Genomic DNA, 10,900 nt, shown 5'->3' on the forward strand with positions numbered 1-10,900 from the left:
AATACCTCCCCATTCATTCCTATGGGCCCAGAGGCCCATAGGAATGAATGGGAAGACAATCTCAATTGAGATTGCGAGTTCAAGGGTGCAGGGGTGTCCAAAGGACACCCTGTTACACCCCTGATTTTGATCTGTGCACATATGTTGCGCACACACATGCCCTTAGGGCATGTGTGTGCGCAACATGAAACTTTAAAATATACACAAAAATGCATTTTTATAAGTTTTTGCAAATTACCACGAAGTTGTACTTCGTGGTAATTTGCGTGCCCTATTAGCGAATTCGCTATTTTTGAATCTTTCATGCATTGCATTTAAGGAATCTCAATTTGAGATTCCTTAAATGCAAACAATCGCAATTTAGCGAATTCTCTATTAACGACTTTTTGCATTTGGGATGATGCATCCCAAATGCAAAAATACCGGTCGCAAAGGGGCAGATTCTGAGAATCTGCCCCTTTGCGACCGGTTTTTAGCTTGATGCATCTGGCCCTTAGAGAGGCAGCAGTATAGAGAAGCATGCAGTGCTTAACTTGTGCTAGCAGATGCCAGAGTTTGGTACTTAGTCTTTTTTTCTATGGACCAGGATTATTCATCATCACACTTTGACAAGTGAGAAAAGCAGAAAAGGGAGCAAGCATTAGGAAAAAGGAAACGGCAAAATAAAAAGTGAGAAATTACATTAAAAAGAACTGTAAAATTAAAGATATATGCAAGAAGTGTAGCGTGGTAAAGGAAAGAAACATGAGGCGGAATTAAGACCAGGTAACCTTTGTTTTCGACAACCCTGGCATTCGATAGCGGCAGGCTGAAAAGAAAACCTTTGTGCAACTACACTTAAAAACAAGCATTTGCAATGCAGTCGGTCTCGCATTTGTGAGTTAGAGCAATTGTTGTAAACGATGTTTGTTTTTTACAGATTTGTTTGTTTGCAGTGGAGTGATCATTTAGAAAAAAGGGGAACGCTATACCAAAAAAAGGAACATTTGGCAAAAAGCGGTTGCATAGGTTTCTAACTCATAGTAGTGTTCTATTTAAAAACAGTCCCTCCAGAATCTGCATGGCAGTGGTGTAGCCAGTGACCATGAATTAGATGTGTTGTGAACGAAGTACATGCCCCAAAGAATACATGTCAGTGTGCGTGTTTTTAATTTTGGGCTTGTCCTTTACATCCATTGGTGAGACCAGTGCTACTTCGGGGTGTACAATGGAGTGTATGAAGTCATGACATTTTAACTGGGCCTGCAAAAATATACCAGTAAGAGCAGCACTTTCCTCTGTGTGTACAGGGTGGTGAAGCGGTCACTGGATCTCCGAGAGGCTAGTCATGGTAAGTTGTGTGGGCATGTTTTGCACCGAGTACAGTGCTGTTGTCGTATGGCTGTGAGAGTTGTATCACGTGTGGTGTGCAGGCTAGTGGGCAGCCAGGCAGAACAGAACAGTCCTATCGATGTATGTCCTTACTCTGGTATGCAGGCAGTGAGCGACTAATTTACACAAACAAGTCATCTACTCAATCGTATTCCAAATATGAAAATGAGGACAGAACACCATTGAACAATGCAGACACGCCAAACATTTCTATTCACTGCATGCAGTTATCAATTTAGCAGGCGCCTGCTTATTTTCAGGAGGTCCGATGTACAGTGTAGTACTCTATCCTGGTCAGACCACACCTGTAAAAGCAGTGCTTAATTCGAGCTGGTGGTTTCCGGTGCTCAGCGCCTAATTGTCAGCACCAGTGCATGGGACAGCCTGCCACAAGGTGGCGCTGTCTAGGTAATTTAGAGATGACCCCAACAACAGTTAATTATTAATGCTATAGTCATTAAAAATTACTATTACCTGCAGCCCAAGCCCTTCTTATAGCTTTGTGGGCCTGAAATAGTCTGAACTGTCACACTTGTAAGAGTGTGATGGTTAGTAGCTGTGCTGCTATCACTGGCAGCGCTGGCAGGGGCAATGTGTGGTGAAGGCTGCAGTGGCCTCTTCACGAGAGCCCTGGCACTTATTTTTTTACAAATTAATCACTTTGTAAGAGATCCCTACTCACTTATCACTCGCTTTTCACATGCACTGGTCACAGCAGCTGGGTTAATACTTTGCTTAGTCAGGCCCCTCTCCGTTTGACCCTCGTTACCTACAGGGACTGACTCTCTTTGAACAAGTGTTTCGAGACCCAGTAGCTGGCACCCCCTCTACTCGGTGACTGACCTGAGTTGGATATTCACTGTTACCACTGGTACATCCACTACTTGTACCACGTGTTCAAGGGGACATGAGACTCAGTGAGTGTGGGCAGCATGTGCCCAATTAGACAGACCGCCACATTTTACCACAGTTGTGGTAACTAGGATTACTTGATATGGCCCACACCAACGAGGCTCCAAAAACGAATTGTGCACATGTTTCTTCACTAGTACCCAGTCACCGGGACAAAGGTCATGGAACTGCTCCTGCTGTAGTGAGGTGGCAGCTTCCCTGACCTGCTGAGACACAGAACTGACCACACCAGCCAATGCTTTCCAGTAATCGAGTACCAAATCATCAGTTATGTTTACTAGCTGATTGGTTGGAACTGTAGGCTGTCTCATAGCCCTCCCATTATGATTTTGTGTGGGGATAGCCCAGTTCTTCTGTGTGGGGTACTTCTCAAACTGAACAGAAATGTCAAGGTATCAGGCCTTTTCCGAGACGTAGACACACACACCTTTGCCAAGTGGGACTTTAGCATTCCATTACCTTGCTTGCCCACTCCAGACGTCTCTGGTCGGTATGCTCAGTGAAACTTCTACTCAATTTGCAAAGCTGCACGAAGCATTGGCATCAACTCATTATTAAAATGAGTCCCTCTATCCAATTCAAAGTTGGTCGGAAATCCAAACCGTGGCATAAGCTCTCTAGAGAGTAGCCTGTCATTACACCTATTTGGATAGGCTTCTACCCATCGAGAGAACAAACACACAATCACTAGAACATATTTCAGGCCATTATCGATAAAATTGAGTTGTATCTTATGAAATGGTCCTCAAGATCTTCCTACATGACTCATTGTGTCTAGTGTTTTCTTTCCCACATTTTGTTGTTGACATATCACACACCTCTGGCACAGCACATCTGCAACAGCTCAGCATTGGGTAATGAACCGTGTCTGTCAAAAAAGACGCATCATTTCATCTCTTCCAACATGTGCGGGACCATAATAGTTTGTTGTCATTGGTGACAACAAACCATCAGGTAAAACTGGCATTCCATCTGTGTATACCCACACCTCATCTTCCTGCCTTTGTGTGCTACCCGCTTTGATCCATCCCTGTCTCCTTGTTTCTGGCTCTTCATCCAGTAATGCTTTTATTTCCTCCCATGTTTCTATAACTGAAACCATCAGCCTGCATTCTGTGACAACAGGTTGTTCTTTTAATGGGTCCCCATTGAAGATGCAGAATTTAGGGCGCATAGTGTGCAGTTTCATCCGTATAGCGGTTACCGACCGTCGCATAATCATTTCCCTGTCAATGGGCTGGACAGTTTACCACGCAATTTAGGCGGGTAACTGCAATGACAGCAGTAGGTTTTTCACGCTCTCTCTATTTCGGATGGGTGAACCTGAAGAGGTCATGAACCCACACTGAGACCACAATTGCCCAAAACCATGGACAACCCCAAATCCAGATTGGCTGTCCATGAAAATGGTAACTCTCAATTGTTCAGTAATGCTGCAAGCGCTGGTCAGCGCAATCACCTCAACTACCTGGGCTGAATCCTTGCAACCACAAAGCTTCCACCAGTCCCACAACTCTACAGATGGCATATGCACCTCTCCAGTTTCCTCCTGAATCTCTCAAGTAGGATCCATACACAAATAGCACATGATCTTATTCAAGCAATGGGACATATAAAATGTTTGTGCATAATTCAGTCACATCCAAACAATCGTGATCTGCTTCATCAATCAAAACCTTATTTCCTGGTTAGGGCATAAGTGTAGCCACATTCAAGCTTGTACATTGCACCAATTACACATTCTCAGCACCCGGTATCACCTATTTGTATTTGGTTAGCCGACTACTTGTGAGATGTTGCGTTAGAGTACAAGTAAACAAGATTTCAATAGAATGTGGTACATGCACTTTCAGCGGGTGACCCATCACAATGCTCTCACACTGTTCCACACTCATACATGTGGCAGTAACGGCCTTTGGACATCCAGGCAATGTTGCAGCTACAGGATCTAATGTAGCAGAGAAGTATGCAACAGGTCTGCGCGTAGTTCGGTGCATCTGCGTTAGAACGGACAATGCGCAGCCTCCGTGCTCACTGCAGAACGTTTATTAAAGTTGGGCATTCACAAAGCTGGAGCTCAACAAAGACTCTCTCGCAGTTCATTATAAGAGCGCTTACATTCATCATTTCATGGAACTGGATCTGACACATCCATGTGTGTAAGCTTCTGAAGTGGCTTATTTATTTATTTATTTATTTGCTGGTTTTTATAGCGCTTGAATCGACTCCAGATGGAGTATCTCTGCGCTTTTGGTGCCGGCTAAACAGAAGATGAGAATTTGGAGCAGATGCTAGATCTCGTTTTTAAATAAAACAGTTTTCAGTTGCCTTCTGAATTTTAAGTGCTCAGTACACTGTCTTAAGGACAGAGGAAGTCTGTTCCATAATGTGGGTCCTGCAATTGACAACGCTTTATTCCCATGCCTCGCTTTCTTGGCGCGAGGCACCACTAGGAGCAGATTGTTGCTTGATCTTAGTGTTCGAGATGGCATGTAGGGAATAAATTTGTTTCCAAGATATGCAGGCCCTTGTCCATGAAGACATTTGTGGATCAGGCAAGCTATCTTAAATTTTGTTCTTTGCCGGATCGAGAGCCAATGTAATTGCTCAAGGAGGGGTTTGGATGGAGTTCTTGGCGGGGCATTCAGAACTAGGCGGGCCGCTGTATTTTGAATGACCTGGAGTTTAGCCAGCACGCCTTCATTGGCAGAAAGCAGCAGGCCATTACAATAGTCGATCCGACTTAGCACGAGTGCCTGAACTAACGTCCTCCTAAAGGAATCCGGCAGTAGAGGGAAGACCTTACGCAACATGCTGATGGTATGGAAGCAAGAACCCGAGATGAAGTTGGAATGCTGTTTTAGAGATAGTTCTTGGTCCAGACGGACCCCCAGGTTTTTCACTATCTGCTTGGGTTCTGGGGCTGCTCCCAAATCCTGTGGCCACCAATCCGGGGCCCATAGCATCCTGGCTTCTGCAAACAGCATGACTTCCGTCTTACTGACGTTGCACTGAAGGCAGTTGGAGGACATCCAGTGCGCCACCGCCTTCATGCCTGATGAGAAGGAGTTTCTTACTTCAGCGGAGAGGGTTTTAAAGGGGAAGAGGAGCTGGGTGTCATCAGCGTAGGATACTGGGATAAACCCGTACCTACGCATCACTCTAGCCAGGGGTGCCACATAAATGTTGAAGAGGGTCGGGCTTAGACACGAACCCTGGGGCACCCCTTTCGATATCTCCATCTCCGCAGAACGATATGCACCCATGGTGACAGTCTGGGTGCGATCGGATAAAAAACTCCTTAACCAGGCAAGGGCTTTGTTCTTAATGCCAGCGTTCGACAACCGCTCAGTCAGGATGGAATGTGACACGGTGTCGAACGCTGCAGACAGATCTAAAAGAACCAAGATGACTGAAATGCCCTTGTCCTGGTACATGTGCAGGTCATCAGTGACTGACAGAAGGGTGGATTCAGTGCTATGTTTGGGTCTGAAACCTGACTGAGAGTAGTCCAGAGCCCCAGCAAGTTCGATATAGCTGGAGAGATGGTGGTTGGCATGCTTCTCAGTCAGTTTCCCTAGGAAAGGTAGTAAGGAGATGGGCCTCAGATTAGCCAATTCGGTCCACGGAGTCGCAGTGTTTTTCCTGATTGGCCTAACAATGGCTCGTTTCCATTCTCTAGGGACATTGCCTGTGCTCAGAGAGAGGTTTACCATGTCTCCAATCATGGGGCAGAGTTGGTCCGCTAGGGCGGGCATTATCCTCGCTGGGATAGTATCGTCTGGGCTACCACTTTTGATCTGTGAGATCAAAGAGAGGATATTCTCAGACGAAATAGGAGGGAAGGTATCAAGCGAGTAAGTACTCTGCTTCAGGTCGGCATCTATTTGGAGAGGCGCTGTATCTGTAGTGATGGTTTTGCTGGCACAAATTATTTTCTCATAGATTTTGTCTATTTTTTCTGTAAAAAATTGAGATATTTCATTGCACAACTGCTGTGATGCTACCTCAGATGTTTCACATGCTATAGGTTTGACAAATGTTTGAAGAATTTGATAGAGGACCCTGGGTGAATTCCCTGCAGCTGTGATTTGTGCCGTAATATGGGTTTTTCGTGCTACCCGGATGGCTTTGTGATAGATGGATAGTGAATCCCAATATTTGTTCTTGTCCTCTACCAAATGAGAAGTTCTCCACTTCTTCTCCAGCTTCCTGGCGGTTAACTTTAACGTCCTTAGACGGTCCGAGAACCAGACTTCCTGTTTTTTAGCAGGTCGGGGTTTAAATTGCTTCATGGGAGCAATTTTATCTATCGCATCCCTAGTTGCGCGTTCAAATTTTCCAAGTGCAATTTCAGCATTATCAGTGGGGAGGATGGCAAAGGGCTTGAATTTTTCCTTGAAGGAGTCAGCAGTAACTTTGTGCCATTGTCTGCGTACACTAGGTAGGGAGATAGTGCTTGCAGGGGTAGGGTTAGAATACGGGGTGTAGAATTCCATTAAGAAGTGATCAGTCCAGTTAACCTGAACTCCAGGTAGACATGAAACTGACAGGAAGTTAGTTAAAATCAGGTCAAGAGTGTGTCCAGCCTGATGGGTGGGCCCGGAATTTCGTTTTATAAGTCCTAGTAAGGATAAATCTGTCAGTAAGGTCTGTGCCTCATTACAATCCAGCCTTTCGCTGTGTACATTAAAATCCCCTACTAGTATGAAGTTACTCTCATTATTTATATGAGGGGCCAGTAACTCAATCAGCCTGTTGGAGAAGTTTGTGCAGGGCCCCGGAGGACGGTATATTAGGGCACCTTTTTGACTTTCTTTGGGGGACCATACAATTTTAAAAATTAGTAGTTCAATTTCAGGGGTACTCAGCTCGTCTAATATCGTGATGCTAATCTCTTGTTTGTGTACAATGGCTATCCCACCACCAATTTTTATTGGCCGATCCAGTCTGACTATCTTGTAGTCGACAGGGATTCCTAGGGTTATAGCAGGGTTGGAGTGTGGTTTTAACCATGTTTCTGTAAGATAGCATAAGTCGGGCTGTTTTGAGGAGATTAGGTCCCATACTTCTGCAGTATGTTTGGAAAGTGACCTAATATTGCAAAGTATGTTTTTCCTCCCCGAGGGAGTCTGGGTAGAATCATTCTCAGTATTGCTAGGCGATTTGCATGGTTGGTAGTGTTTCGCCCCAATATTATCTATTATTAGAGTACTAAACTGACTGTGGCAATGATGGCAGGAAAAAGGGCCCTCTATCTCAGGGAACACATCCCGTTTACAGCCCGATAGTGGGGCAGATTTGAGTTGCCGCAGTACCTGAGGTGTGTATTTGAGCACTCGTGGGGGGTGTCCTGAGAGACCAATTGATGCAGCCCCCATGGCCCCTGTGCCCCGTCCTGTCGCGGACGGGCGCAGACGGGCAGGTCTTCGGCTTGTCTTAGGCACCGTCCAGGGCGCCCCGCTGCGCGCAACCGCTGCGCGCTCGAGCCGACGAGGGGCTAAATAGCCCTCAGATAGTGATCAGCTAGAGCGCTAACCGCTCTACTTCCTGTGGGCGTCTGGCTCTTGCCTGCCCCGCCCTCCGCACAACGGTATTGGCTACCGAGTCGGACCGGGGCGGGCAGGCTGGAGTATTGAGCTCAGAGGCTGGGAAGTGTTTTGTGAGCCCTAGCGGCACCGGTGGAATGCAGTGTGCAAATAGCAATCTAAAGTGCAAGTACAGTTAAAATTCTTATTCAACTTTAGCTGAAGTGCGCCGCTATTGCAGAATGCTAGGCTCATTCAAAAAAATGTTCTTTTTAAAAATTCGTAATCAATTTTAAAATAGGCAATTGTCAAGGTAAAAACAGTTTACATGCAGAGCATCCGCTCTAATATTGTTTCTGGCGCCAAGCGGGGTCAGGAGATGCTGCCACCGTCGTCCCTTACCGTGCTGGGTTGTGCCTCCTCGCCGCCTAAATAGCCCTCAGATAGTGATCAGCTAGAGCGCTAACCGCTCTACTTCCTGTGGGCGTCTGGCTCTTGCCTGCCCCGCCCTCCGCACAACGGTATAGGCTACCGAGTCGGACCGGGGCGGGCAGGCTGGAGTATTGAGCTCAGAGGCTGGGAAGTGTTTTGTGAGCCCTAGCGGCACCGGTGGAATGCAGTGTGCAAATAGCAATCTAAAGTGCAAGTACAGTTAAAATTCTTATTCAACTTTAGCTGAAGTGCGCCGCTATTGCAGAATGCTAGGCTCAATTAAAAAGTGTTCTTTTTAAAAATTCGTAATCAATTTTAAAATAGGCAATTGTCAAGGTAAAAACAGTTTACATGCAGAGCATCCGCTCTAATATTGTTTCTGGCGCCAAGCGGGGTCAGGAGATGCTGCCACCGTCGTCCCTTACCGCGCTGGGTTGTGCCTCCTCGCCGCCTAAATAGCCCTCAGATAGTGATCAGCTAGAGCGCTAACCGCTCTACTTCCTGTGGGCGTCTGGCTCTTGCCTGCCCCGCCCTCCGCACAACGGTATTGGCTACCGAGTCGGACCGGGGCGGGCAGGCTGGAGTATTGAGCTCAGAGGCTGGGAAGTGTTTTGTGAGCCCTAGCGGCACCGGTGGAATGCAGTGTGCAAATAGCAATCTAAAGTGCAAGTACAGTTAAAATTCTTATTCAACTTTAGCTGAAGTGCGCCGCTATTGCAGAATGCTAGGCTCAATTAAAAAGTGTTCTTTTTAAAAATTCGTAATCAATTTTAAAATAGGCAATTGTCAAGGTAAAAACAGTTTACATGCAGAGCATCCGCTCTAATATTGTTTCTGGCGCCAAGCGGGGTCAGGAGATGCTGCCACCATCGTCCCTTACCGCGCTGGGTTGTGCCTCCTCGCCGCCTAAATAGCCCTCAGATAGTGATCAGCTAGAGCGCTAACCGCTCTACTTCCTGTGGGCGTCTGGCTCTTGCCTGCCCCGCCCTCCGCACAACGGTATTGGCTACCGAGTCGGACCGGGGCGGGCAGGCTGGAGTATTGAGCTCAGAGGCTGGGAAGTGTTTTGTGAGCCCTAGCGGCACCGGTGGAATGCAGTGTGCAAATAGCAATCTAAAGTGCAAGTACAGTTAAAATTCTTATTCAACTTTAGCTGAAGTGCGCCGCTATTGCAGAATGCTAGGCTCAATTAAAAAGTGTTCTTTTTAAAAATTCGTAATCAATTTTAAAATAGGCAATTGTCAAGGTAAAAACAGTTTACATGCAGAGCATCCGCTCTAATATTGTTTCTGGCGCCAAGCGGGGTCAGGAGATGCTGCCACCGTCGTCCCTTACCGCCTTAGCAGTCAATGAGAAATTTGGATTCCACTGGAGGCAATAGCCGATCATTCCTAGAAACATATGAACTTCCTTTTGGGTGCTTGGTGGTTTCATCTGTAAAATAGCAGTAATCCAACCCTGTGATACCTTTCTGGCTCCTTTCTCAATGTGATGTCCTAAGTAAAGGACCTTCCTCCTGCAAAACTGTAACTTTGTTGGTGATACCTTATGTCCAATCACTGCCAGATGATTCAGTAATGTAATGGTGTCACATATGAGTACCTGTCGCTACCGACAAGTCGACAATGTACTGTACCAGAACAGAATAATTTGGCATTACCATTGATTTTAAGTTCTTTTTGAGTGTTTGATGAAAATGGAAGGACTTTTGGTATACCCTTGTGAAACTCTGCAACATGTCGAGATGCGGTTTCCGAACCGGAAAGCAAATAAAAATAGACTATCCGGGTGTAAAGGGATGGAAAAGAAAGCTTGACACAGATCAATGACCGATAACCACGCTTTGCATGGAATCTGAGATAGTATCACAGCTAGATTTGGCACAATTGGATAGCATGATGTCACAATCTGATTAACATTGCGCAAAACCTGCATGATTCGATACTTTCCGTTTGGTGTCTGAATTCCCATTGTAGGTGAATTGCATGGGCTTCCCATGATCTCTCTCAAAACTCCTTGTTCAATCAAGGACTCAATCAAAGGTGTTATACCGGCAATGGTCTCAGGACTCAATATCTTAATGATTGGTATGGAACTCTATTCCCTTTGGAGTACAATAGACAGAACAATTCAATTTGCACAACAGATCTCGACCCAAGAGATTTACAGGGCTGGAATCACATATCACAAATTTGTGCAAATTCTCAACCAAACCAATTTGTACCTTTACAGGCTCAGTTACAGGGGTTGACATTAATCGGCTAGAAATTCCTACAACTTGGATTCTTTCTCCCGAGAGGGGTAGTTTGGGAACTTCCGCTGTTCTCACAGTGGAATGGGTAGCACCAGTGTCGACAATAAATGAAATAGGTGTCCTATTTACTTTTCATGGACAGTTACATGAGTAATCTTTACATAATCTTCTATTTTAAAGTTTGAAATTGGTAGATTTCTCCAAAGTATTATTTTGATGCTGCCACAACATACTTTGATTGTTTCTGTCACATCAGTCTTTGATTGTAACTGATTTTAGCTGAGTTGCTTGTCCTGTAATAGTTTTTGAAGGTTCTTCTTTAAAAATACAAAACAACTCAAATATGCATTTTAAGTGAATGTTTAGAATTTGTTGTATTTGTAGGTTAGAAGGATGTAATGAA

This window comes from Lissotriton helveticus, chromosome 2_1, assembly GCF_964261635.1.
Source record: "Lissotriton helveticus chromosome 2_1, aLisHel1.1, whole genome shotgun sequence".
NCBI lineage: Eukaryota > Metazoa > Chordata > Amphibia > Caudata > Salamandridae > Lissotriton > Lissotriton helveticus.